Source organism: Lissotriton helveticus, chromosome 6 (genome assembly GCF_964261635.1).
Source record: "Lissotriton helveticus chromosome 6, aLisHel1.1, whole genome shotgun sequence".
Lineage (NCBI taxonomy): Eukaryota > Metazoa > Chordata > Amphibia > Caudata > Salamandridae > Lissotriton > Lissotriton helveticus.
The window spans coordinates 1,911,983,657-1,912,010,023 of record NC_136067.1 but is presented as its reverse complement, the minus strand read 5'-3'; the positions used below and the strand labels follow the sequence as shown (position 1 = coordinate 1,912,010,023).

General features: G+C 42.9%; 1 pseudogene; it reads left to right on the top strand.

The window, feature by feature from the left end:
* The first annotated feature begins 5,403 nt into the window (after positions 1 to 5,403).
* On the top strand, positions 5,404 to 12,940 carry LOC144761951 (tyrosyl-DNA phosphodiesterase 2-like; annotated as a pseudogene).
* Positions 12,941 to 26,367: the final 13,427 nt, after the last annotated feature.

Below are 26,367 nucleotides of genomic sequence, written 5' to 3'. Positions count from 1 at the left end.
CTACCCCTGGCACCATTGTTTTTGCCTGTGTTCTAAGGGTCAGATGCTACCTACACATGTTTATCAATTACTCTCAGACATTATTAATTGTGGATATTCAACAACTTTTGTTGACGGACCACCCAGGAATGTCCACAACCTTGCCCCTGGAAGTGAATATATACCCACACACAATCCTATCATACTGTGAAAACTCTGTGTGCAAATTCCTTTGTAAAGGAAAAATCCCACAATGCTTGGTTCTATCTCTCTGGAAAGCTATTTGGCTTTCATAAATGCTGATACTTGCACACCTGAGGCGAATGACATATTAAGTGAACAAATAGCTTAATGAATCAGGCCAATAGACTCTGTGAAATTTAGGGCAGACTTACGAATACCTGAGTTCATATAGAAGGACCGGACTCACAAACTTAATTTTAGTACATATGGAAGTACTGCTCATGTACTGCAAAATGCGTTTGAGTTTGAGTTTGAGTTTAAAATTACTTATAAAGCGCACATACACCTGCGGTTTCTTGGCGCTACAACTGATAAGATCCGGGGCTAAGAGACAAGGGAAGCTATTGGGAATTTAGTCAAAGGCCTTAGTGAACAGGTAAGCCTTGAGGTGTTTACGAAATTGCGAGTACAGAGTGAAGGAACGGAGTTCAAGGGGGAGGGAATTCCACAGGATCGGGGCAAGGGTAGCAAATTTCGAGCCTCCCCACTTCTTTCTCCGATAGCGAGGGATGGTGAGGAGGGACTGAGAGGAAGAGCGTAGTTCCCTGGTGGGAACATAGGGGGTGATCTCAGAAGAGATGAATGCGGGTGCCAAGCCCAGTCGAGCCAAGAAAGTTATGGAGGCGAGCTTGAATTGAACCCGAGCTCGCACAGGGAGCCAGTGTAGAGATTTCAAGAGGGGGGAGGAATGGTGAAATTTCGGAAGATTGAAGACCAGGCGGGCCGCCTGGTTTTGTATCTGCTGCAAACGCCGTAGACTATATGCAGGAATACCTGCATATAGGGCGTTGCCGTAATCCAGGCGGGACACCACCATGGCCAAGATGATAAGTTTGAGAGCAGAGAAGGTAAAGAAACGGGACACCCTGCGAATAGTGCGCAATGAAAGGAAAGAAGAAGATACCACGGAACTGACCTGGGAATGAAGAGTGAGTTGAGAGTTAAGTTTTATGCCAAGGGTTTTAACAGAGGTAGTGGGTACAGGAGAGGGGCCCAGTACAGGGGGCCAGAAAAGAGAAGACCAGGGGCTGGATGAACCACCCGTCAACACCAACTCGGTCTTATCGGGGTTGAGTTTCAGGTGATTGTGGTTCATCCAGTCCCGGATGTGAAGCATAATAGTTTGGAAGTTAAGAACAGAAGAGGGGGAAGAGGACAGATTGAAGACAAGCTGGAGGTCATCCGCATAATTAAATACGGCGACCTCCATTTGTTGAAGAGAAAAAATAAGAGGGGCAACATAAAGATTAAACAGGAGGGGGGAAAGGGAGGAACCCTGGGGAACCCCGCACTGAACTTTCCGGATGTCCGCTGTAAAGTCACCAAGGCGAACGGCCTGGGTGCGGTCACTCAGGAAGGAGGATAACCAGACCAGAGCAGTGCCCCCGATCCCCGCCGCCTCGACACGGGAAAGTAAGATGGTATGATCCACCGTGTCAAAGGCGGCTGAGAGGTCGAGGAGCACAAGGGCCTGGCACTGGTTGGTATCCATACCCTCCCTGAGGTTGTCCAAGACCGAAATGACAACGGACTCCGTAGAGTGTGCGGGCGGAAACCGGCTTGGCGGGGAGCAAGAGCTCCGTGCATCTCCACAAAGGAGCTCAGAGCGCAGGTGACATGGCGCTCGAGCACCTTTGCCAAAAATGGCAAAAGGGAGATGGGGCGGAAATTGGCAGGGACAGAGGGGTCTGTCCCAGGTTTTTTAAGAATTGGCACAATAACCGCAGACTTCAAGGGGTTGGGTACTACACCTTGGGCCAGGGAGCTGTTGAGGAGATGAAGGGGGGGATCTGGGCAAGTAACAAAAATATGACGAAAGATGTGAGCAGGACAGGGGTCAAGTGGAGAGCCAGATTTGACCAAGGGTACTATGGAAGTAAAAGCTTCCTTAGATATGAGAGGGAAAGTAGTGAGTTTTCCCTTGGGAGGGGGATGTTGAGGATCAACAAAGGAGGGAGAAGGGGGCGGGATGTTGGCTTTGATGGTAACGATTTTGTGAATAAAGTAGTTATTGAGGGATTGGCAGAGTTCTTCGGACGGGGCGGGCTTAAGGGTTGTTCTGTCCGAGAGCGCCAGATTATGAACAATCATAAATATCTCCTTAGACTGGTTTGCTGCGGCAAGGATTTTAGAGGAGAAGTAGGTGGTTTTGGCCTCCAAGATGTCTTTTTTGTACTGGGTAAGGATGTTGGTATACTCCAGTCGTAAAATGGGGCAATAACTTCTCCTCCAAGCCCGCTCCGCCCGGCGTACTGTAAGTTTGGTGGCCTTAAGCTATTCATACATCTATGTGCGGAGGCCTCTATCGCTGCATCTCCTATTTCCTTTGTGAGAATGTCTCCACCATGGTAATGTAGACCTCTACACACGTTTGTTTAGTAGTAAATGTAGGAGGGACAAGGGGAAGTGGCTGGAAAATGAGGAGGTTTAAGTAATTTTGAGAAGGGGTTTATGGAAGGACATGCTAATGCATACACACCCACGAAAGAGTAAGGCCACAACTATTCACAAACCACACTTCTAAAGTTACGACGACTCTAATGATGTCAAATAAGGTGCAAATGTACTCCTGCCAAGCCTTAGAGTAAAACAAGCACCACACATGGCCTCTCACAGGTAATTTGCAACACACTCTCATATAAACCAATGTTGGCAGGAAAATAAAATGACACCTCACAAAAACTAATAATGAATGAATGAATATTGGGATTTGTAGAGCGCACTGCTACTTCTAGAGTGTCCCGGCGCTAGGCCCAACTATTATTACATTGTCAAATTAATAAAACTATTTAGACATTTAAATTCTATATATATATATATATATATATAGATCTAATTATTTTATTGTTAACAATTTGAACAAATTATATATAACTAGCAGCCCGTCCCGACGTTGTCCGGGTATGAATTGCTGCCGGCCAGTAGTATATTGTTTTGTAGGATTTCGTTTTGATAGCATTTCTTATCTGTGACAGGCCTGTGAAACGCTCCGATTCACAGTGCACTGCTGATGCACTTTAGAGTGCGCGTTCAGTAGTGTGTGAACTCGAGTTTCCCTTCTTTATTTTTCCTTGCAATATTATATAGCGCAAACTCGACAACAGGGCATGAGCACAATTTACATTACAGAAGAACACATTCATTTCTGGTAGGCACGGGGAGACAAAGCGATTTGCCTGGAATCACAGGATGTTGAGCTGATGCCGAGATTCGAACGTAGCTCCCCAGCTCTAAAGTTCGCAATTCTAGAACTTGTGGCGGGAGGTGTGTCTAAAAGTGTATGTCTCTGCTGGCCATCAATGAGAGAGACCTGTGCATTTTTCAAATGGGTGGTGAAAAAATATGAGTATGTTGCTGGAGATGTGGGCCACCGTGCCACCAATGTACTTACCGGGGAAGGGTAAACACCCATTATTCCGCAACTTTCTTTCCACATACCATCACTCCGCATACTTTCATTACGAAAGTACCCTTACTCCGCAATGCCATTATAACGCATGGCATTACATTTTATATGCTTTTACCACGCATACATTTACAACGAAATTCGTTGTAAATGCATGAATGGTAAAAGCATGTTTTAAAAAAAAAATGTTTGGATAAGGTAAGTATGGGTATAGGGGTATGTGTTTTGGGGTACTGAGGTATATGTTTTGGGGTGTTTGTGTATTTTAAGGGTTCAGATATAGTTTTGGGTTATCAGGTACAGGGGTAGTTTTAGGGTTTAGGGATAGTTATGGGTTTTGGGGTACAGGGGTATTTTTAGGGTTCAGGGCTAGGTTTGGGTTTTGGGGTATAGGGGTATTTTTAGGGTTCAGGGGTAGGTTTGGGTTTTGGGGTACAGGGGTATTTTTAGGGTTCCGGGCTAGGTTTGGGTTTTGGGGTACAGGGGTATTTTAGGGTTCAGGGGTAGGTTTGGGTTTTGGGGGACAGGGTTATTTTTAGGGTTCAGGGCTAGGTTTTGGTTTTGGGGTACAGGGGTATTTTTAGGGTTCAGGGGTAGGTTTGGTTTTGGGGTACAGGGGTATTTTAAGGGTTCAGGGCTAGGTTTGGGTTTTGGGGTACAGGGGTATTTTAGGGTTCAGGGGAGGTTTTGGGGTACAGTGGTGTTTTTAGGGTTCAGGGCTAGGTTTGGGTTTTGGGGTACAGGAGTATTCTTAGGGTTCAGGGGTAGGTTTGGGTTTTGAGGTACAGGGGTATTTATAAGGTTCAGGGCTAGGTTTGGGTTTTGGGGTACAGGGGTATTTTTAGGGTTTAGGGATAGGTTTGGGTTTTGGGGTACAGGGTATATTTATAGGGTTAAGATGGGTTAGTGTTTAAGGGTGTTGGGGTATTTTAAGGAGTAAGGGTGGGTTATGATTATGGGGTGTAGGGGTATTTAAAGGGAGCAGGGTGGGATTAGCACACGATATGAGACATGGCATGAAGGGCGGAACTTACCACACGCCCCCAGCGTTTTACACGCCCCCAGCACCCGCCCACAGCACAACGCAGACACGCCCACAAGGGACTACTTTGCTGGCACGGTTCTTTTACCTTTTAAATGTATATGGTGGGCGTCTGCATAGCCTATGTCCTTCTGCTGCAACTGTCCTTTCCAACGCTGTATTGGGTGTTGTGATTGGTGCTGTGGTTCCTGAGATTACCCGCCTCAAAGGTTTGAGCTCTCTCTTTATTATATTAGTATAGAATATTAAATAACTACACTATTATTTTAAAGGTTAACATTTTAAACAAATTATATATAATTATTAAATGAATACACTATTATTTAAATGTTACTATTTTAAACAAATTATATAATTATTAGAGAGTCTTTGTCTTCCTGCAGTTTACAATGTGACGGCTGAAATGCCAGAAACCGGTCCCCGGAAGCTTGTCTCCTTTCTGGTGAAGAATTGGCTTGGTAGTTTGGTCTGCCCTGTTCCCATGATGCACTGGGCCAGGGACAGACTAATTTGCATATAGCCAGGTTCTGAGCTGGGATGGGGCAGTGAGCTAAATAACGGTGATGGATCAAGCCCTGATCTTTGGACTGGGTAAGAGTGGTCTGCTTAATTCAGACACTCTGTTCATCACCACCCCCTTTTCTGTATCGTTTACAATGTTACCAGCAGCCAGAGGCGAGGCCTTGGCTGTTTCCTGTAGAGATTCTCCTCAGCTCATGTGCAGCTTTAGGTGATGTCTGAGGAGAGTATGGTTGTGAAGGATGATGGTGGCATCCTTGCTCTTGAGGGTATGGACGAGAAGGCTGCAGAGAGCCTTTAGATCAGGAACCGAGCACAGCAGTGTGATGAGTTTGCAGCTATCAGAAGCTGTGACTCAGTGTTACTTGTCTGAGAACTATTGGCACATGGAAAGATCACTGAATTCATTTTGTGAGCCCTTGGTGGAACAAAATCTTGATCCTGATGGTGAAAGGCCCTCCCACCAAGATGTACCCCGGAAACCAGAAAAGCACTAGCCTCCTCAATCAGCAGGAGAAACTTTAGTCGACTTGACAGCTGATGCTCATGCAGTTATTCCCAACAGCAGTAAAATGATGCTCAGCAGGAAGATAACAGTGGACTTATTTTCCTCTCGTGGAATATTGATGGCCTGGATGAGTCAAATCTACAAGAAAGGGCTCATAGCGTCTGCTCCAATTTGCATTATACAGCCCAGATTTTGTTTTTCTGCAGGAAGTCATTCCTCATTACCTTGCCCACCTGGAGAAGAGAGCAATCAGCTACCATCATTCCAGGTAACGAATATGGCTATTTTACTGACATTATGTTGAAGAAATCTAAGGTTAAGTTGATCAGTCAAGAAATAACACCTTTCCATTCATTATCCCTGATGAGAAACCTCCTTATGGTTAATACAATGTATCTAGTAACAACCTGTGCCTCATGATGTCTCATCTGGAGAGTACAAAGGAACATGCTAAGGAACATGCTAAGGAACGCTTTAACTCAACATTGTGTTAAAAAAATAAAATGCTCCAGAGTTTTTAACAGTCATATTTGCTGGGGATACCAATCCTAGAGATCAAGAGGTATATAAAATAGGAGGCTGTTGTGTACACATGGCAAGGTGAATACGCCCTTGCATCTCCTAGTCCAGTACCAATCTACTGTGATCACATTCCAAACTAGAATAACATAACATTGCTTGGCAACTGTAACAAGAAAGAACTCAACACATCCCCTTCTTTACACAATATCGAAAACCAAAGGAAACTTGTAACTATATAAAAAAAACTAAAGGTTAACAATACTACATATTGAAATACATCACAATTACCTTCTCTAATAAAGAATTATTTAGAGCTTTGAGCATTTATACTTTCATGTACATAACCTTCCATCCATTTTGGTGGTCTACTCATCCTCAACATCTTACCTTCCTTACCATTTGGTTTCTCCTGTCCTGCCACTTCAACACCTTGACTGCTACTGTCATCCACAACCTCCTCATTTGTCAAACCATCATCAATTGCCTAACAGTATCTTTCACTTGACTGTCTACAACAGGTTTCCCCCAAATGAAAGCCCTGAAGTGGTCTGATGCCCATTCACAAGCTAGTGCTTTTTGCTCAATTGCAGGATATTTTCTTCTGAGGGAGTCAATGCTTGAGAAGCAAATGATACAATTAATTATCCTCCTTCTTTGTCTCTTTGAGATAACACTGCTCCTCTTCCCTTTCCACTAGCGCCAGGAGTTTTACAACTGTCCAAATTAGGGTCAAAACATTCCAATGCCTGTACCTTGTTAATGGTGGGTGTGAGTGCTTGAAACCCCTCTTGACAAGCATCCGACTATTCAAATTTCACTTTATTTTTAAATAACTGCCTCGTGTGAAAACTTCTAGCTGCGAAATGTGGAATACATTTCTAGCAATATTCCACCAGTCCTAAACAGAACCTCAATTCTTCCTTACAACTAGGGACTGGAGCTTCTTTGATAGCATTTACCAATGAGGTCTTGGGTTTAACTCCATTCTCACCAATTTTAAGTCCTAAATATGACACTTTCTGCTCAGCAAACTTACATTTTGTTAGTTCCACGTTTAGACCATTCTTGCCTAAAATATCCATCACCCGTCTTAACCTAGTATCATAAGTATTTCTGTATTCTCCAATGCCCAGGATATCATCCTGAAAAGAATTAATACCAGCTTCTCTGTTGAACAAGTTAAACATTAATCACTGAAATACTGCGGCAGCTGATGCAAACCCGAAGGGCAGACTTTTAAATAGAAAACATCCAGTTGGAGTAATGAATGCTGTGAATTTCATGGGGATTCAGGTGTTAGTAAAATCTGATGGTAAGCTGCAAACAAATCTATTGTCGAGAAAAACTTTGCACCCTTTAAGCTGCTAATCCTTTTGTTGATTCTTGTTAATAGAAAGCGATCTATTTCAATGTTGATGTTTAAATGGTGCAGATCTACACATAGACGGATATTGCCATTGCTACGTCGAGTTACGACCAATGGAGAAATCCATTCAGAGCCTTCAATAGGCTCGATAACCCCTGCAAAAACGAGTTTGTTCAGTTCAGCAGGTACTTCCTCCCTCAGCATAATGGGAATGTTCGCACTTTATGTATTTTGGGTACAGCATTTTCTTTTAAAACAATACAATGTTCAAAGTGTATTAGGTTCCCTAACATTGAGCTAAACGCTTTTGGAGATTCACGAAACACCATAGCCGCTACTTTAGTTCCCTCATCCACTACTTTCACTTGATCCACCCTGTTAGTGTCTAAAATGATACGCAATTTGCATTGGTCAATCCATCCTAAGACAGGTGGACCTTTCCTTGCTTTATACAGTTTTGCACAAGCACTTCTTCCCTTAAATTTAAATGTAAACCATCTATAACCTTACATATCGATTGCCTGTCCTGAATATCTCTGAGTATGAATATCTGGTTCATATAAATTGGTGCCCACTTTACCAACAAACCTGCTCCTTCATAAATGTTCATTAATTATGGTATAAGGCGAACCTGAGTCTGGATTTTATTTTATTTCAATGCCTCCATATTTAACATACACTCAGGTTTGTTCATAATAACGTCATCATTTATATTAAGAATTAGTCTGTTGGAGAGATTCATAACATTACTAGAATCATTACTATATATTTCCTCCACCTCATTATTTTGACTGTCATCTTCTAATACACATTTCACGCCATCTCTTTTATTCCTACACACTCTGGTACAGTGACCAATTAATCCACAATGACTGCATTTCTGTTTTAATGCAGGGCAAGATTTGCTGTAAGCCAAATGATCTCTGCTGTCACACCTGTAGCATCTAACTCTAGTGATAGCACTAGTTTGAGCTGCGTTTTAAAGAACCTAACCATAGGTTTGTTATTAACTCTGGCAACAATTTCAGAATCTGTCCCCTTACCCAGACGGCCCATTTGCACATCTTCCAGGTATTTCACCCTTACACACAGTATTAATAACATCAATTAGATGGGGAAACCACATGTACCCATAAACGCTCCTGTATGGCTTGATTATTGCTATGCTTAACTATTTGATCTCTGGCCAGAACCTCATGGAGCCTTCCAAATTTACAATTAATGGCCAGCTTTTTAAGTTCTGCAACATATTGATCAACAGTTTCACTTTCCTGTTGCTTACACTGAAAAAGATTATATCTAATTATGCCTAGACATACTTTAGGTGCAAAATAAACGTCTAGGTCTTTGAATGCTGCAAGGGAAACACTGCTCTCCCCCACAATTGGAATTGTAGGCATTTGATTATATACTTTCAAACCATATGATTTTAAAGAATGTAACAGAATTATTTTCTTTTGTGTGGCAGGCATTTTTTCTGCTTCATCAATTGCTGCAATATCATTTAAAACAAGCATTTGCAATGCAATAGGTCTCGTAGCATTAAAGTTTGAGTTATTGACATTGTGTATGACAATGCGTCGCATAAAATGTTTAGCAAACTTTGAATTGGTGAGCAGTGAGAGTGTGTGCAAGAGTATGCTGTCCTTGAAAGCAGTGTGGTAGAGTGCAGGAATTTGGGTGACCTGAGCAATGTGGATGATGCACCTCACGCACGGGGTTGATGCAGTTATTATTCACATAGCTCTGATGATGCACCTCAGGCACGGGCTCACAGCTGTTATTATTCACACAGCTCTGATGATGCACCTCAGGCACAGGCTCACAGCTGTTATTATTCAAACAGCTCTGATGATGCACCTCACGCACGGGGCTGACGCAGTTATTATTCACACAGCTCTGATGATGCACCTCAGGCACGGGCTCACAGCTGTTATTATTCACACAGCTCTGATGATGCACCTGAGGCTCACAGCTGTTATTATTCACACAGCTCTGATGATGCACCTCACGCACGGGGCTGACGCAGTTATTATTCACAGCTCTGATGATGCACCTCACGCACGGGCTCACAGCTGTTATTATTCACACAGCTTTGATGATGCACCTCACGCACGGGGCTGACGCAGTTATTATTCAAACAGCTCTGATGATGCACCTCACGCACGGGGCTGACGCCTCCTGAAAGTGCCTGTATTTCTGAGCCTCCCTTGAAACTTAAAAGAGAGGCAAATACCAACACCAACGAGAAAACAAACTGAGCTGTGTTGGAGTCCTTACCAAACGTTCAAAGGCTGTTGTACTACACCTTTCTGGTGTTCACAGATTCAGTGCATATCCGCTTCTACTTTAGGATGTTTGTAAAAGGAATAACTAACCACAACAGCATGGACATGAAGTGTTTGGCTCATGCTGGTTTATCCTCCGCTCTATGGTTTTTAACTGAGGCCAGTAACTAAATGTAATCCGATACGATCCACAACAGAGGCCGGTTATCACAGAATTCAGTATGCAAGGCTTATCTAGCCCTCCTCTCAATTGTCCTCTCTTTCAGGCTTTTGCTAGAATACTGCAAAGTATGTCATCATGTTTTTCTTTCTATGCCCTAACCACAGATTGATGACCGCATCACTCTATATTCCCTTTCTCTGTGCCCCTAACTCATGTTGTTTACTGTTGCATTCCATGTCTCAGGACTGATGTGCATTATGTGCAGGAAAGGAAAATGAGCTCTCTACAGGTCCACATGAGCAAACAGAATATGCAGCTGCTGGCATGCAGCACTGAAACACAGATAAGTCAATTCGTAGAGATTACCTTGGATCCCGGTTCCCTCTCAACTTTCAGAATCTTACCCGTTTCTTCCTATCCCAGCACTCCTTACTGTGCTAAAGATAAAACTACAGGTCACAACATAGCACACCAGTGGACCCGTTTATGTATGGCACCTTCAGGCAATTTACGTTCTTAAGTTGTTGATTTTGCTTTTCCAAATATGATGAAAGATGCTCACGTCAATGTAGGACAAATACTTTTGGTGTCACACATAATACAGACTTATCTGGAAGCTATGGCCCAAAATGCAAGGAGCTAGAACAGTTCGCCACATCACTCAGACTAGAGATGTTTCACTGTAGCCCATGATTCTAGTCACGTCCTCTCTATGGTCCTTTACTCAGAAAATCCCGAGTTAGGCAGTCCAGACTTCTCTCGCCCAGCTCACCCCTCATTACTCTAGAGTCCTCACCTTAGGCTGGTTGGTGATCATGGGGGCGCTGTTGGACCAGCCTGCGGAGAGAGGCTGGGAGGGCTCAAACATCGCATGGAGAGCTGGATACAGCGCCACCTACCAGCTAGTACAATAACACTGCGCATGCGTCAAAGTAACCAGTACCAATAACAAACTACGGATGTGCTGTTAAAAAACACCGTGAGAGTGCACATGCACTTTTTATGGTGAAGGGTAGCAGGGCCGCGCCTGCGCAATAATATCAGTGAAAAGTAGATGCCGGGGTTCGTTCTTTGGTATCCCGTCTGAGAGTTGTAGCTGCTTAAGAAGTCCGGAGTGGCGGTAAGTGGGCTTCAGTTGAGGGGGGAGCGGCGGGGGTCTCGGTGCGCTTGTGTGTGTGTGTGTGTGTGGGTGTGCGCGCGTGTGTGTGTGTATGTGTGCGACGGCGGGGGGTGTCTCTGTATGTGTGCGTGCGTGTATGGGCGCTCATGTGTCTGTGTGTGCGCATGCGTGTGTGTTGGTGCTTCCCAGGAGACAGGAGACGGCCATAGCGAGAGCGTTCGCGAGCACGTGGCACGCTCCAATTGCCATGCGCGTGGCCAGGTCCTGTCTCCTGGAAAGCTGCGTCGGTAACAATAGGTCTCTGGCGAGACCGCGCTTTCGCGCGGTTAACGCCACGAGACCTAAAAAAGAGTCTTTCCATTCAGTCCATTTTGAAGTTGGTTCAGGTCCAGAAGGCCAAAATGCATGGGAAGTCCAAATTGAGAGATTTTGTGTAGCCATTACTAATTCTAGAGTTATAATAGAAGCAGAAAGGGACACAGTAACAAAGAAATGAGAAAAGCAAAGAACAAACAAATGATAACTATACAGCCCAAGATTTGACACCTTGACAATAAAAAAACTTAAGGAGTCACAGGTGAGCAGAACCTGCAATCCGCAATCTCCCTCTCCAAAACTCCTCCAACAGTGAATTTGTCACATCAGAAATGATAAAAAAATTTACTTAATTGAGAAGTGCAGCTTCCCGATGTTCTGCTGAGTAAATTATTGTGGGCAGGGAAAAAGTTGTTGCGTAATGTCATGTACAATTGGCCTTGCATGTAGATGTGATTGACGCGGTGACGTTCACGCTTCGACGCAATGCCTATCGTCACTACAAGAGAATGATGAAGGAGCGTGGACGCCTCCAAAGTGTCAGTGTCTTCAAAGGAAAACATTCACTGCTCGCAGATGGTTGTGACGAACGTTGACCTGAACGTTGAAGGTAAACAAGGTGTAAGCTCGGTAACATAGATTTTCCGGCCAAGAATTCAAGGATGCCAATTCTTCGCTTCGGTCACTTCCAGTGGTTTCTCTTTTTTTTCTTAGACCAGCATAGACCGCACAACGAAAGTTAATCCTCAGTAGTAATTTAGTGCACTGCTCCTTCATCCATTACGCCTCTCCGATTTGATTTGCAAATATCCAAAATGAGTAGCTCCTGGTGTGTCCTCCTTGGCACACGTGCTCTACACTTTAGTGGCACTATGAAAATCCTAATCGAGTGTGTCCACCTCAAGAGAAAATGCTCCTACTTCAGCCTTTCTTCCAATGACCGAAACTCATTCCTGGCCTATCATTCCCTTGGCACACCTGCGTGGGTTCAGCTCTAGACACTCGTTGCCAAGTTTGTTGTGTACACACGACAAACACAATTTCCAAGTGTACAAGTTCTTTATTGTCTGGAGCCAAAGTGAACACATCCTTGCATCTCCTAGTCCAGCACCAATCTACCGTGACAACATTCCAATCTAGAATAACATAACATTGCCTAGAAACTGTAACAAGAAGGAACACAACAGAGGCCCTCCACGTAACATTTTGGACATTTGGGAGTGCTTAGGTAAACCTGAGCAGTGTCATTACACGAGGGACAGAACAATGAATAATAACTTGAGAGCTCATTATACCTGCAGACTGAGGTTTGATGACATATTCTTCAGAGCATTAAAGGAAGAAAATTAAAGGATGGAGGCCATATTAACCCACGTACATTGGACCTACTTGGATTGGAGAAATTGGACTGTGGGTTATTCCCCAGTGACCACTGGGGTCTGCTGTGTGTATTTGATGTGATTTTGTAATTGAAGTTTAAACACTGTAATTATTCTGTTTTAAACATGACATTTATTAAATTCGGCACTTGCATTTTATTTTAATGTAAATGAGTGTCTCCTGACTTTATTTCCTTGTGAAATGAGCATTTTTGGTTTTAAAAAAAGATATCACAAACCCCCCATTGAATAATTAGTTAGCTCTTCTGATGCCTTGTGACACCAAACGCCTTTATTGCTTTGATGGTTATATTATAGACACAATGAATAAATGCAAATGGAAAAAGTTCTGTGGTGCAACAGAGTTAAGTTTTTATAGCTAACTTGTTCCTTCTCTGCCACCTTTGGGTGAAAAAATCACACCACATTTCATAAAAGAAATGCCTTATAGTTATACCATTCTTTTTAATAATAAAGCTCTTTGTGTTAAGCATGGGACAAGATGGTGTACTTAAAATATTGTATATTTCAAGGCAAAACAGTAAAAAACATCAAAGTGATTAAAGCGTAATTATTCCATAATTATCATAGTATTTTGTAGGTCAATAACACATTTACTTTAAAGTAGTTAAATTAATTTTGTAAACTTTTATTAAAACATTTACAAAATGAAACTAATTAAACAAAATTGTTTAAATTAAATGTACTACATACTACATAAAAATAAAACAGACATGGACTGATTACGATACCATTGTTGCGGGAATAGGACCGACCGACAGGGAGTCAGCGGTACAGCCCAATAGATTATGATCCGACCGCCTATATGCCTTTTGCCATTGAGGCTTGAGCTGCGGACCCGGAAAAGGGCTGCAGCACAAACCCCAATGATAAAAGGCATGTTTACAAACATCCCTGCACCGTGTGCCAGGCACCACACAGTGCCTGGCACATGGGGCATGGATGTTTGTGGTGACACCACAGGTGCCTCCCGGGGCCTCATAACAGAGGCCCAGGTGGGGATGAGGCCTTGCTAGGCATCCCAAATTCCCTTTCCGATGGCTTTTGTAAGGTGGTCGGACCGTCATGGAAAGGCTGACGGAAAGGGCATCGTAAACCCTATGGCGGTGCCTGAGCAGGCACCACCCTATTGTAGGGACTACGATCGGAGCCCTTGGGAAGCAATGAGCAGTCCCTCCTCTGGAAGCAGTCCGACCGACCACATCATGATGCGGTGGACCTACCGCTCAGCTGGATGTCGGTTGGACCCACCGACATCATAATCGGACCCAAAGTTTGGTATTTTTAATTCTTTATAATGTATCTTTAACAAGATTAATGTTTTAAATGAAAGAATTATTAAATAAACATTTTTACTTGATGAGTTAATATACTGTCACATTTCTATTTTATAAATTATAGCTTCAAAAATAAATATTTGTAATTAATTTACTTTTATAGTTTACATTAAAATACTTTTAATACTTTTGTAAATAACAAGTACAATAATCTTTAATAACTTTCTTATACTTTCCTTTAGGGAAATTACTGACACTGTGGCAGAGATCTCTAACTACGAGTTCACAGTTACAAATAGTAACATTAGACTCATAACCTGTTAAAAGACTTCTACTCCCTGATTTGAGGGGTAGATACATGTAAGTCAATCCCTAAGTGTTAATCTACACCCGGAAATGATCTGTAGCAAAACATTCTGGAGTTTCACTTAAGCGTTGTAGTAAATATACATGTGGGAAAATATGCGCATGCATATTTACCTTTGTGCACACTTCTCAAACTATGTAATATATGCTTCTTGCACCTACTCCAAATATGCTCTATTCTGCACGGTGAATGCTTATTATAATAAGAAATAGTCCTAAATATGGCAAAGAAGATGCGTATTTGGTCGAACAATGTAATATTCAAACTATTGCCCAATCTAGTCATCTGTATTTCAGAACATTAAATAATACGCAATAAGCCATTTATGCTCACCAAGCATTGCTGTGGATAGTCTTACTTGCCTTTGCTTATAGACAACATCTGATATGTTCATGCCTTACAGTGAATTTAAGGCAAGAGCCTTTAACAGTGTTAAATGAATAAATAAATAAATAAATAAATAAATAATTAATCTTCGGCTTGATGTACACTTTCTAGCAATAGCTCTTTCATAAACTCACATTCATTCACATCTTTGTCTCACACCCGTAACGCAGGAGTAGTTTGCATCTATGTAACTGTAACAGACTTAGGGGCAAATTTACAAAGAAATGACTAAGTGCGGCGTTAGCCTTCTTGGCTTAACGCCACGCTTCGTCACTTCTGAAACTCAGGGCTGCACCGTATTTACAACAATACGGTGCAGCCCTGCGTTTCACCCTGTGCTGGCACTAACAGCTGCCTAACGGCAACGCAGTCTCCCTTGCATCATCGTGCAAGGATGCCTGCGTTGTGGCGAATAAGTTCAAGTTCAAGTTCGGGCATTTGTATAGCGCGCTGCTCACCCAGAGGGTCTCAAGGCGCTTGAGGAAGGGGTTCATTATTTGTCGAATAGCCAGGTTTTAAGTCCCTTCCTGAAGGAGATGTGGTCTTGAGTAAGGCGGAGGTGAGTGGGGAGTGAGTCCCAGGTCCTGGCAGCCAGGAAGGAGAAGGATCTTCCACCCATGGTGGATCTTCTGATGCGCGGGACTGCGGCGAGGGCTTGATTGGACGATCTTAGTTGGCGGGTGGGCTTGTAAAAGGACAGTCGAGAGCTGAGGCATTCGGGTCCTAGATTGTAGAGGGCCTTGTGTGCGTGGGTGAGAAGACGGAACGTAATTCTTTTGTTGACGGGAAGCCAGTGGAGGTCTTTTAGGTGTCCGGTGATGTGATCTTGGCGAGGGACGTCTAATATGAGTCTCGCTGATGCGTTTTGGATGCGTTGGAGTTTTTTCAGTGATTTTTCTGTGATTGCTGTGTATAATGTATTACCATAATCCAGTCGACTTGTGACCAGTGCGTGGGTGACGGTCTTTCTTGTCTCGAGGGGGATCCAGTGGAAGATCTTTTTGAGAATGCGAAGTACGTTGAAGCACGAGGATGAGACTGCGTTGACTTGTCTGGACATCGAGAGAGAGGAGTCTAGGATGAAGCCAAGGTTGCGTGCATGGTCTGTGGGTGTGGGTGCTGTGCCCAGGGCGGAAGGCCACCAGGAGTCGTCCCAGGCAGATGGGGAAGATCCTAGGATGAGCACCTCCGTTTTGTCTGAGTTGAGTTTTAGGCGGCTGTGTTTCATCCATTCGGCTACTTCTTTCATGCCTTCGTGCAGATTAGTTTTGGCGGTGTTGGAGTCATTGGTGAGGGAAAGGATCAGCTGGGTGTCGTCAGCGTAGGAGATGATGTTAAGGTTATGTTGACGCGCGATGGATGCGAGTGGGCTCATGTAGACGTTGAAGAGGGTGGGACTGAGTGAGGATCCTTGTGGGACTCCACAGATGACTTCAGTGGCCTCTGAGTTGAAAGGGGGAAGTCGGACTCTCTGAGTTCTCCCTGCTAGGAACGAGGTGATCCAGTCCAAGGCTTTGCCTTGAATGCCGATGTTGCTGAGGCGTTGTATGAGGGTGCTGTGGCAGACTGTGTCGAAGGCGGCTGAGAGGTCGAGTAGAATGAGGGCCACTGTTTCTCCGTTGTCCAGTAGATTTCGGATGTCGTCTGTTGCTGCAATGAGGGCGGTTTCGGTGCTGTGTTTGGCCCGAAATCCGGACTGAGAGGGTTCGAGGGAGTTGTTGGATTCAAGGAAGGCAGCGAGCTGGCTGTTGACGGCTTTCTCAATGACTTTGGCCGGGAAAGGGAGGAGGGATATGGGTCTGTAGTTTTTAAGTTCAGAGGGGTCTGCTGTGGGTTTCTTCAGAAGAGCGCTGAGTTCGGCATGTTTCCAGCTATCTGGGAAGGTGGCAGAGTTGAACGAGCAGTTGATGACATCACGGAGATGGGGTGCGATGATGGCGTCGGCTTTGTTGAAGATGTGGTGGGGGCAGGGGTCTGTTGGCGAGCCAGAGTGGATTGAGTTCATTAGGCGGATGGTGTCTTCAGAGGTGATTGGGTTCCAGGCGCTGAGGATGTTAGTTGGTGGAGTAGGATCTGAGGGGGCTGGGGAGTGTTGATTGCTGGGGGTATTCTCGAAGCTGTTGTGGATGTCGGCAATTTTGTTGTAGAAGAAGGAGGATAACGCATCGCATAGGACTTGGGAGGGAGTGATGTTGTTGGAAGCTGCGGTGGGGTTGGTGAATTCTTTGACGATGTTGAAAAGTTCCTTGTTATTGTGAGAGTTGTTGTCGAGACGATCCTTCAATGCTGATTTCTTGGCTGAACGAATCAGTTGATGGTGTTTGCGGGTGGCTGCCTTGAGGGTGGCCATGTTGTCGTTGGTTGGGTTTTTTCTCCATGTTTTCTCCAGGGTGCGGCATAGCTTCTTGGATTTTTTTAGGTCATCATTGAACCAGGGAGCCTTTTTGCTTGCTGATTTGATCTGGTGCTTTTTCAGGGGTGCTAATTCGTCAGCACTGTGGGAGATCCATTGCTTGAGATTGGTGGCCGCTTGGTTAGGGTCCAATGAGAGGGTGGGAGGGTTTTGGTTGAGTGAAGCGAGGAGTTGGTCAGAGGTGATTTTGTTCCAGTTTCTCCGAGGAATAGGTTGTGGGTGGTTGTGGGTCAGGGTGGTTTTGTAGCTGAAGTGTACGCAGCTGTGGTCCGTCCAGTGGAGAGCTGTGGTGCGGTCGAAGGAGATGTGCTTGCTGGAGGTGAAGATAGGGTCGAGCGTGTGTCCGGCTATATGGGTGGGGGTATTAACAAGTTGTTTGAGTCCGAGGTTGTTCATGTTCTCCAGAAGGGTGGTGGTGTTGCTGTCGTGTTTGTTTTCAAGGTGGTAATTGAGGTCTCCTAGCAGAATGTAGTTCTCGGAGGCGAGGGCATGTGGGGTGGCGAATTCTGTGAAGTCAGCGTTGAATTGAGTGCGGGTGCCTGGGGGCCTGTAAATGAGGGTGCCTCTGAGTGTGGTCCTAGGGTCGGTGTGGATCTGAAAGTGGAGATGTTCGGCGGTTGTAAGATTGTCGTCGGAGCTAGTCGTGATTTTGATGGTGTTCCTATGAATGATGGCGATGCCTCCTCCTGTCTGAATGGTGCGGTCTTTGCGGATAATCTTGTACGAGTCCGGTATGGCTATGGCGATGTCGGGTGCTGAGGATGTGTTCATCCATGTTTCTGTGAGGAAGGCGATGTCCGGTGACGCAGTGTCGAGTAGGTCCCAGAGTTCAGTTGCGTGTCTGTGGACTGAGCGGGTGTTAAGCAGTATGCATTTCAGGCGGTCAGAGTCGGTGCTTTGTGCGGAGGGAGTGGATTTGGTGAGGGTTCTGGAGCAGTTGAACTTGCAGGAGACGCAGGCGAAAGGGCCGTGGGTACGTCCAGGGAAGGCAACGCAGCAATGAGGTGTGCGTCCGGGGTTGAGGGCGAGGAGAGTTGCGGCAGCATAAGCGACTCTAGTGGGTTGGGTGTGGCGGGGACCAGGGGGTCTGGCGCTGGGCGCGGTCCAGGCGCGGACGGGCGTAGACGGGCTTACCTTTGGCGCACCTTCGGCGCGGCCGCAGCGCGTGGACGCTGCGCGTTGGGGCATCTGCCTTAAATGGATAGTGGAGGGAGCGGATCATGGGAGGGGCAGCAGCTGGGAGGCGGTAGCGGGGAGGAGGGGCGGGCCAGGGAACACCAAGACAACAAAATGGAGGGTCAAAGGGAAAGCGAGGCAGGGGCAGCAAATGGACCAAAGCGTCTAGAGTACAGCCAAAGTGCCAGCAAGCAGAGAGAGCCACAACAAATGTCGCGCTGCAATGCAGAGCAGAGCGAGCGGCGCGAAAGGCAAATTAAGGTGAACTGAAAGCTCTTAAAATCGAGCTACGATGCCAGGCAAATACAGTAAAATCTCAAATGACACACAGCACAGTTTACGATACCGAATGCAGCAATGCAGCGATCAGCAGCACCAACAGAATGTGGGATCAGGGAGTGAGGGGGGAGCGACCGTTCTGGAGCAAGTCCGGGCGGTCACCTGCAAATGGCGATTACTAGCCCACACCACCTCCCTTGAGTAAGCCTCAGACTGCTCTGCAACGCTACCCTCTGAGAGTCAGGCGCTGCCCTAGGGTGTTTGGTTCCCAGTGAAGGACAAATGTGTCATGTTATTTGTGCAGGCCTCACAGATACTGCCTCGTTTTCCAACATTGGTAATTGCGAATGATTGTTTATGTGCAGGAAGTGACACGTCTCTGTACATAAACAATCATGCATGGTATTTTTCTGTTTTTATGTGTGCTGCACAATGCAGCACACATAAAAACAGCAAAAACGTGGAGAAATAATGCATTTCTTAATTTTGGCACAACCCCATATTTACTCCACTCTTATAAATATGGGGCAGCATCAAAGTCAATGGGTGTTGTGTCGGAACGCCCACCGCAACATCCATTGCCCACCCCTTTCCCGCTAAGTATAGCATGAAAGGGTGCCTTATTTACAAGGCAGCATTAAGCATGTTAAGTGGCTTACGCTGTCATATAAATAAGGCAAAACCCGTATCGCCACCAAAATGTCAAACAAAACGTGACATTCTGGTGGTGGTAGGGCCTTGTAAATATGCCCCGTAGAGTTTTCTGTGTGCATAAATAGCAAATTTGTTGTATTTTAAAAAACTAGAGACACGGCATTGGCATGGCCATGTAAAGAGCACTGCGTTGTTACGGACACATGATCATTCCAAAGAGGACAATTATTGAATGTGCAGAAGTTATATCACTGCACAGAAGACACTGATGATTAATTAGACATCCTTATCAGTTGTACCTTCTAGTTTGGATCAGATTTCCAAAGCAAATGGTCTAGATATAAAGTCTTCATGAAACCGACCAGACCTTGCTTCTTTCTGTCTTATCGTCGTATCGTCTATGCGAGCCATGCATGTATTCTTTAGGCCATACAATATTTCCTTACATGAAATGCAATAAACAGAATTATCAATGAGTAGGCATGATTAGGAGTTCCAGATAACAACGCAGTCAATAAGAGCGAAGCTGGAGTTGTTTGAGGTGTCCCTTAAAATGTTGAGATGGAAAACTGCCTGGCATCCATCCTGCTCATGCCCCCCACAATCACCCTCCATATAAGCTGCTCCCATGTGCCAACTCTGCTGGGGAGAGGAGTCACAGCATGGCTTTTGGCTTCCACCCACATCTCCCCAGTCTCTGAAACCTTTTTGGAAAGTGAAAATAAATACTTGGCATCCCATCACCCTCTCCCATGTGCTTCTTATTTCCCACCAATATCCCTAAATCCTGTTTAAAATCCCTCCCACTTTTTGTAAGCTCACAGATCCCATATATTTAAGTTTTGCCTGGCATTCTACCACCTCCCCCCTTCCTTTAGCCTCTCCTCCACTCCCACCTGTGGGCCTGCTCTCTATTCTCTGTAAGTATGGAGAGAGTGTGTGCCTGGGTTGGTGGCCTCTGTCAAAGTGTCTAGTGAGGTCAGTTGAGATCGGCTGCCTTCTGCTGGTCTCTACAGACCGGTGGCAGACGTGGGCACAGTGTGGTGATGATGGAAGAGTGTGAACCTTCCTTCCACTGATTCTCTCAGTTCTGAGACCATCCATGCTAGAAAGGAAAACACATGGGAACTTGTGACTTCCAACTATAGTGAATAGAAGCCGATTACATTTTCAATTGACGATCAAAGCTTCCAACAAATTCCCACTCGACATACAAGAGCGTTCATGGAAAAGTGTGAAAAATGTAATGTGTTTTTTAGTGGGGTTCAGTGACATCATAGACAATGAGAATAAAGTTCAAATGACCTATGATGCTATTTTGAACCTATGTGAGCATTAACCCTTAAATGGAACCTACCCACTTAAAATGTATGAACCCCCTCCCTGTGTCCCTTCACCCTCCACACTCTGATGGCCCCCATAGACCAGCTCTACAGAGGGGTAGGAGAGAAGTCATGAGCTCCCACACAAATTCTGCTCTGTTTCTTTACCATCATTCAAATATGTTCATTGGAATCTTTTTGACACTGGTCTAAGGATGTTTTGTATGAATTCAGACCTTGCAAAGAAAGACAACTTTTAAGAACTAGTGTTGACAGTGCACCAAACGGAAAATCTTATGTTCATTGGATATACTTGTTTGCATTTCTCAAGCAATAACATTTAGAATTGGACATTACTGTAGGGGACATGTAAACAAAACATATAATTTAGTTTTCCTCTGAGCCCCAGAACATGAACATTTCTCTCAGTATTGCCTTGCCTCCACAGTCCAAGGCCTCCCTCACTTCCTCCATAGATTTAATTAAGGCCAGCTCGGCGCTGTGTTACGCTCTAAACCCATATTGAGATGGGTCGAGTAGATTGTTGGTTCGGAGAAATACACTGAGCTGAGTATTCATATTTTTTTTGGCAATTTTTGCAGGAAGCGGAAGCTGTGAAATTGGCCTATAGTTACTTGGGTAGGATCCAACGTCGTTTTTATTAGTAGGGGGAGGTAGTGGCCTTCTTCCAATCCCTGGGATATATGCCGGTGGTGAATATGGTGTTGAACAAAGGGGTAAGAGCTGACCCTATGACTTCTGGGATTAGTTTCAGTACAAACGCCTGACATGGGTCCATAGGAGACCCTGATCAAATAGCGTTCAAAAGTTTGATTGAATCTGATCCAGCGCTCCGTTTGAAAAACTGCCTCAATAACTCTATCTAACACCTCTATACTCACCATTAATCATGAAACACATATAAAGGCCCATAACACCAATTAGACAATTTTTGAGCGTCTGAATCATGTGGCCTGATTAATAAAGTCTTCTTATTATTTATTTACACTATTATATACAACTGCAGTTTTAATCGTTTTCACCATGGTTTTAAACATTTATCATTTATAATCAAGCCACTAAAGGCGAATGGATCAACTGATGGAAACTAGACCATGAATAAACAAGACCAGCTTGTCACTTCAAATCTAATTTTATTTACTTTTAGTTTCAAAGAATTAAATCATTTACGTTTTAGAATCTTTATTTAATATGCAAATTAAAGAGCAGCATTTTAATAAGGAAGTGATTTAATAAACTGACACTTTTAAAGCAAACACAGAATCATGAATTATTAGCAGAATAACTTTTTCCATTCCCTAAAGCTATTTCCCTGTCTATTTCCCTCATCACCTAGAAAGGGAAAATAATTTCAAAGTCTGCTATCCTTACGTGCGCCAAAAGTCCAACAGCATGTCACGTCACTCAGGAATCGGAACAGCAAGCGTTTTCTCTACTCATGGTGTCAGGTTTTTATACCTTTCTTTCTAGCTAAACTTACTACATGTTTCATATTTTCGTGGAAATTCAGACTTCCCATTGGCTGACCTGTGTCAGTCCACAATTAGGTCATCACCAATTCTTAACCAAGTTCAGGCTTCACATAAGCCCCATTGTCTCTCATTTCCACGTCTCTCGGCTTCCTCAAAATCGATACTTTTCTCGAGTCTTGAACATATCAATTCCTAGCCTTGGCAGGCAAATCGAGTTCCTGTCCTTGAGCCTTTTTCTTCGAGTGCACGTTTAACTCAGCTGAAGAACTGCTTATTCAATTATTAATGTTGATGCAGCAAAAATCTTCACAACTGCGCATGTGCAAAGAATCGCTCTGGACAAGCTGAACCACCATTAGGCCTCGCTTCGGAAACTATTATTAAACAAACACAAGACATCAATTAATTGAAAGAATTGAGACCCATTCTGTAACCCCCCCCCAATACTGATTTAACCCGTTAATTATGTTACCTAGCAAAGCACAAACAAGCAGCATTATATCTACCTTTCTTCAGGAACCACACAAACTCTTTTATGCATTTGTCACAGAAAGACATAACATAAGCACACATAATAAGCACATGCCATTAGTTAAATAGCCGCATTTAATACTGACAAAGACAATAGACAAAGTTAGTTTAATATTTTTCTCTTTGCATTTGCAACATAAAGCACATTAGTTAATCCCACGTGTATAAATGAATGCAATTATAAACTAAGTTGATTAGTAATTCACCACATGCTTATTAGTTCAATTAAGATTATGAGAGTTTAACTTCGCAAGCTTGAACAAAATTTTGTTCTGCACCTTGCTTCATCAACTCCCTCATCTGGTGATTTATAAATCATCACCAAAAATACCCAAAATTTATAAATTTTCAACCCTTGAACATGTTTTGGACTTTCTTAATATTAGTATTTCTAAAGTTTAGATTCATTTATTTTTCTACAACTTTCATATTGAGTTCTTTGAAACTCTTCTAATTCTATTTCTTTTTCTTTCTCCTTTCTCAGTTTGTAAATTCTTTTCTTTTCCATAACATGTTTTCTTCTCTTATGAATCATACAACTAATTTTTAACAAAAGTATCATTATAGCCATGACTATTAAAGGAAAAACTATTTTACCTATAATTGAACTACCAATCTCTTGAAACCAGTGTTTAATTGCTGTAAATCTTTTACTTAAACGCTCTGAAAAACTATCATCTTCTAAAGGTTCTACCTCATCATGTAATTCAGTTATGTTTCTAATGTACATCTCTATATTCCGACTCTTATCAGGGATATATGTACAACAATGTTGGACATGCAAAATCCCACAGACTCCACCCTCTTTTGCTAGCAAAATGTCTAAAGCAAGACGGTTTTGCATTACCATACTTCTCATAGCAATAAGCTCTATATTCACTAATTGAAATCCACTTGCAGTATCGGTTGATAATCTATCAACCATTGTAGACATTTTTCTGATTTTGTTTGCATTCAGGGTTATTCCTACCATAGGTATTATTGCACCAAATATGTCTCCCAATATTTCTGAGAAGTTTTCTCTTTTAAATCTATTCAGGTGTTTGCCAATTTCAAATGAACCTTTTGCATTTCTATCTACATGGAAAAACTAAACCAACATAACAAGTCCCATACCAGTGGTCTGGGAGATTGTAATAAGCTTTATTCCCACAAACAAAATAAATTCCAGGAAAAATTGGATCTTTGCCTCCTTTAAATCCCCAACCCCCAATAATACGATAAGTGTCTTCACATTGACTTGCACCTACAAAATAATTATCAAACAAAGTATTTTCTCTCCTAATACAAACTTGTCCACTAACAGGTTCATCTATGTGAATTGCAACATTTTCATTTCTACCATTGAGCTTTTCATCTTCTTTCTGCCAAAATTTAGACTTAGTTTGTTTCAACATCTCATCACGCCTGTAAATAGCCCTTCTCTCGTCCACCATATTCAAAAACGTTTTTTCTTCCGTTCTCAATTTACATGTTAAATTATTTCTAAAAGCATACTCATAAGTGAGTTCATTAGTTACTAGGAAAAATTCCCTCATCTGTTTAGCATGATTTACTTTGTTCAAGCTATTTTCTACTTTTAAATTTGCAAAAATTTCCACAAAGTCAGAGTAATAAAATTCTAAACGACCAGTTTGATAAAACAAACTAGCTATTACACTGCAGGTAATACCATATGTAAGAGGAAGCATATTGTAAGTTACACCGTCAGAGACTTGAAAAGGTATTACTAGAAAAATCTCCAATAGATCTATCTTGGTGAATTTCTGGTTTATGTGCAATTATTTTATCAAACTTATCTACCTTATCATGATTAACCACAGCTTTACTAGTCATGTTAGTCTTATAAATTTCTTTATCTATTCCAAAAGGAAAAATGACAGCTAAAATTAACCAGACTAAAATAATCAAGATTACACATATTGAACACAGTTTGCAGCATCTTTTGAAAATGGAGCATCTCGAATTATTATTAAAAGAAGGCATCTTTACTTTAAAACAAGAGCCTTTAAACAAAAACAAAAATTGAAAAATACTAAATATACTCCCCTCTTTTTTTCTTTTTTTTTTACGTTCTAACAGAAAACTCTATTTTCTAACAGTTTTTCTTCGACCTTATGTCATACATCAATGTATTTTCTAGCCAACACACTTTCTTCGACCTTGTGTCACCTAACACAATTTCTTCAACCTTGTGTTACCTAATGAATAAAATCAATCATTGTCACTTGCATCATCCAAATTAACCTGATTACTATTAACCTCAACTACAAGTGTTATAATTATATAGGTCCATTCAGGTGACTTGTACTTCAGGTTAGGCTTTATTACTCTTTTTGCTCTGCTGTTAATCACTTCAATTTTCTTTCCTGCTTGTTTTTTCTTATTCAAGACCTCTTCCTTTTGACTTGAGATCTCATTAACTTGCTCTTTTGCTAATTTAAATTTTAGGCCTTCATTTTCATTTGGCCAATTATCTCCTTTTCTTGATAATTTCTTTTTCGGTTCTGCTAAATTATACTCCACTCTCCAAGCTGTTTCCCTTGATCTTCTCACCTTTGATTCATCTCCACTTTCATCTGTTTCACTTTCTGAGTTGTCAGCTGATTCATTAATAATCAGTTTTACTGTTTATGATTCTTCTCTAGATCTAGGTACTTCTTTACTCGGCAGTTTCACTCTGTTAGGAAAATCATTCTTATAGCTGGTACTTGGAATTTCTTCTTCTTCTTCTTCTTCAATTATTTCCAACTTCCCAGTTTCAGAATTTCTGTTCCTACTTTCAGAGCTTCCAATCTGCTTTTCAATACTCTCCTGATCTTGAATCACTTCTTGTTCAGTTTCTTTTTCTGCTTCTTGATCTAGCAGATCTTCATAATTTTCTTCAGAATCTTGTATCACAATCTCTTCAGTTTCTTCATTCAATGCCTCATTCGCATTTGAATTTTCCAGATGTCGACTTTCTTGTCGATCTTCAGGATCTGGATTTCTTTCAGGACCTTCTTCTGAATCTGAATCAGCTGTTGTATCACCTTCGTCAGGATTCTCAGGTGCTGCCACACGAATGGTGTGGCTAGCATGAATCCATCTCTTCAATCCCCTACACTTTACTGCATTTGTTGTGACTAATATCACCTGTCTTGCCTTCTGCCACCTTGGTACTAGACAGTTTCTTCTTCGGTGAACTTTTGTCCTCACCCAGTCACCTGGTAACAGATCATGAGCGTGTTCCTTCTCTTTTGTAATCACTTCAGTTCCCACCTGATGGAACACAGAAGTCACCATATCAGATAGATTTTTGCAATAATCCATAATGATACTATCATTAATGCTCAACAGTTTATCAACTGGAACGAATGCTTGCCTCATGACCCTACCCATTCGAATCTCATGAGGGCTCAGTCCTGTTTTTCTATCTGGAATGCTTCTCAAAGACATCAAAACAAGTGGAAGTGCATCAGTCCACTTCATTCCTGTTGCTAAACACATTTTTGCTATTCTGTTTTTTATTGTACCATTCACTTGTTCAACAACACCTGATGCTTCTGGTCTGTAAGCACAGTGCAATGTTTGTTGTATATTCAAAGCTTCACAAAC